Genomic DNA, 4,299 nt, shown 5'->3' with positions numbered 1-4,299 from the left:
AGCCCCGACGGCCCTTTGGATCAACAACCTCAACAAACCCATACACCCATTCTTCAAGATCAAGCCCAACGCCCCTTGAAGATCCGTTCAACAACTGTTCATCCAAGATCAAGCCCCAACGGCCCTTGGATCAACAAACAAATCCACACATCTATTCTTCAAGATCAAGCCCAAAAGCCCTTGAAGAAAACCAACTGTTCATTCAAGATCAAGCCTCGACGGCCCTTGAAGAAAACCAACCGTTCTTCAAGATCAAGCCCAAAAGCCCTTGAAGATCCGCTCATCCATCAACATTCAAGATCAAGCCCCGAAGGCCCTTGAAGAAACTTACAACTGTTCATCCAAGATCAAGCCTCGACGGCCCTTAGATCAACAAATCTACATCTTACTAAGATAGAATCAGAGGACCAAATTTAAGAGAGATCGTAACCCCAAAAATCATTAAACACAAAAATATTATTTTGTGCCACGTATTCTTGTTCCTCGTCGTCAGGAATTTTTTGTGTTCACAGATGCCATCACTTGTCCATATATATTATATGCACACCACATGCATGTCATATTTATAGTACATGGACATGATATGCACAGAACTGGAGATAGAGCAACGAGCTGCTTTTCGCATTAAGAAGAAACTTTAACGGCAACCTATTTGTATAGTGGCTACAATTAAAATATAATTTTATAATGGCAGTTTGAAAAGTCTTGTTACGTATATCAATCACCGTTTAACCGTGCACATGGAAAACATGCTACTCATTTTCGTTATTTCATAGACACACATGATCCTTAACATCCTCTAAGCTTTTTCTTAATTTAGTTTTTCACCGAGGCCAACTAGCTTGTGATCATACTCGCTAATTTCTGGGGCACAACATATGTGCATCATAACTAGTGAACATTCCTACTTCTCATATTAAAATGTAGCCATACACACCATATGCACATTACGGAAAATAAATTTCACAAATTTCTACAATTGAATACTTGAACCAGAAATTGTTCCATCTTAGTTTTGTAGCACATCAAAACTTGAAATTTATTCTACAACCCATAGGCCCCAACATGAAACACAAACCCTAATTTAACTTCTAAGTTTTAATTCATCTTACAAACAACTCATTTATTCCATAAATCAATGATGAAGGAACTTGGAATTAAACACCCTACCTTACTATGCTTGCTGAAGCTTCAGTCGCCAAAAAAAATAGAACTTTCTAGCCAAAATAGAAAATATGGTACAAAACCCAGCTCACTCTTCTCACCTTTCTTTGGACTTCCCTCTCTTCAAAATCGAAGCTCGGAAATTTGAGCTCAGCCCAGAAACCCAGAGCTCACAGAGCTCTCTCGACATCCCTCTCTTCCAAATGAGAAAAGAGATGTAATGGGCTTCTGATTTTTAGTATTTATATGTGGGTATTTTAGTAATTTCGATTGTATGCATGGTGTGCATGACTTGTACATGATCGGTTTGTCCTATTTCTGTCCTAAAATTAAGAAATTGTCTAATTTTGGGATGTTTCCCTATTTTTAAATTATCAAGAACTTCAAAATTCAACTATTATAATTGCACAAATGAACTACTCAAGTTGAGATGAGAGGTTTTTGGAGACGTCCCTTGGCATTGTTGTTGATGTTAAATGTATTGTCCATGTCTCTCGCAACGTTGCTGGCAATATCGTTCTCAATTCGCTCGACGTATTGTTGAAGGCACTGTTCCGATCTGCAACGTTGTGGCATTGCTCACTAATGTTGTTTGTGATGATCAAAATAACACCAAACACTTTGTTGTTTATAATTCGCAAACTACCCCTTCAACTTGCTCCCAACAAGTGCTTGCTTCCACATTTCTCTGACATTCTTCTCGCAATTAGCTCCGACAGAATTTTTCCATTTCGGATGTTTAGTGTTTTTTAATGCCACATTTTGGGCCTCATTTGATGTTGATATGGTCATACAATGTGGGGATTTCTTGGCTGATCAGATTCTTTGTATTAGAATAGGAATGTATTTTCTAGTTGTCTTATTTTATATTGTTTCCTAGTTTTTATTATAAGACCTTATTTAGGTAGGACTTTAATTTATGCACATTATAAATACTTAGCTAGGTCTTATGCTAAGTTTTAGACGTGATATTGCATTGTCAAACTTGGTTGCAAGATTTTGGACCAATTTCAACATATTTTACAAGGGTGTTTTCTATCTTTCTTCTAATAATATTTTGTTTTTCAATTATAAATACATGTAACTAATTCTAGTTTGTTAGGGCAAGGTTACGAGCCTTAGCATGAATATGTAGTTTCTTATTAGTTTACTTATGAAATTATGCATGCATACTTTGAATTATTAATCATTGTGTTTAAACCGTCTACATGTCTTAATGCTTAGCTACCACTAGGATGTTTAGGTAAGTAATTTGATGCAATTAATGTTGAAACATCACCATGAAATTAAGTAGGACTTCTTGTGATTGATAATTGTAATTTCACTTAAGACGAACATCACACTCTTAAAGGTTGCATGCCTTTTCAAAAGGTTTTCACAATACTTAATGAGTCTTTCATGTTCATATTTGATTTGAACATTACACACTGATTGCATGTTAGATATACATTCTAACTTGAACATCATGAGCCTAACCTTCAAAATTGCATGTGTTAACTCATAAATAATGAATAGGATTATATAGGATTGTTAATGGTGACGGTAAAAATCTAATAACTTTACATTTGATTTTTCCAAACTACTTTCTTTTATTTTTGCTGCCAAGCTTTACTAAAATTATTTTCAATTATTTTACTTTCTGTCTGTACTTTCAAATTCACAATTTCAAATCTTTTTAAAATCCTATGTTAAATAGTTAATTGAGAATTGGTTTTAAATACAAGTTATTCATATCAATTCTTGTGAAGAACCTTCATTGAGCCATTTATATTACAATAACCTTATTCTCTTGCTAGTACTTTTATTTTTAACTCTATTTTCATAGGTAGTAAAAATTAGATCACCTCTCTCAGTGATCTTGACATGATCAAGACTAGTGGAAGACCGAATACACAGAGGTGCAGACGCTACCATTAATGGAGCAGAATCAGTAACCAGCGTTACATTCTAAAACACAATCTTAACATCACTATGCGACCAGGGAAAAATAGAGTATATAGAAGATACCACTACCCTGTGATTAGTACATCATCAATAGTTTATGATGATGGAATTGGAAGCCTAGAGAATTTCCAAATGAGGCTTCAAAAAGCCCACATTAGCAATTACAATAAAAAAAACAAAGTTTTAGTGTTTTCCAATCGAAATCTCAATTCCTATGTGGCATGATATGGATTGACATTAAAGATGGTTGTTGTCAAATTTGACATCAATTTCAAATCTATTTTTAGCGATTAATAAGTGTTTTTTTTTTACTATTTTTATTATCATTTTTTGTTCTAAAAATGCTTATTACAATTATACAAAATAAGTAATGCAATAAATAATAGTTTAAATTGACATTTCAAGTGGGGAACAAAATTATAAAAAAAAATTAAAAAAAATCAAAGTACAACGTACGTCTTCAAACTTAAATTGTTTGAAATTTGACATCTCATTCGAAGATGACCTCTTGACTTCTCACAAATGATTTTGATGATGTAGTACTTGCACTCAAGGTTCTAAAAGACACTAGGCACTAGTTGGGCGGCAGGTTGGAGCCTAGCGGTTAGGCGGGGCCTAGGCGAACTAGGCGGATTTAAGTAAATCTATTATATTTCATGTAAATAAGTGTCTGTTTATACTTAAAATATATATAATTTTATCATAAACTACAAAATAGAATGACATATATATATATATATTATGAAGTATTAGAACATAATGAAAATATAAGGAACAAGCACATAATGTGTGTTCATTTAATTATTCAACTAGTCTCTTACAACTTATTGAAAAAATAAAATGCAAAAATAAAAGTTATCTGTTTTTTGTTTAAGTGAGTCACAACTTAGGCAGGTGCCTAGGAGGTCTAGGCGCCCTTTGTTAATTTTCAAACGCCTAAGCATTAATCGAGACTATGATCAGCTGCCTAGCACCTAGGTGGCGCTAGGCGGGAATTTTTAAAACAGTGTTTGCACTACAAGCTTAAAAACCACAAATGATTTTGATGATGCAGTATTTGCACTACAAGCTTAAAAACCACATGTCAACATGTAATGAATCAGTTTAATGTAGTAATTTGCGCGTTCTCTTTTCTTCCTGCACTTCTCTTTTTAAGAGGATAAATAAAAAAGAATCAACAAACAAAAACAC

The sequence above is a fragment of the Pyrus communis genome, chromosome 13 (assembly GCF_041283825.1).
Source record: "Pyrus communis isolate YQ-2024b chromosome 13, ASM4128382v1, whole genome shotgun sequence".
NCBI lineage: Eukaryota > Viridiplantae > Streptophyta > Magnoliopsida > Rosales > Rosaceae > Pyrus > Pyrus communis.
This window is presented reverse-complemented; position numbering follows the sequence as displayed.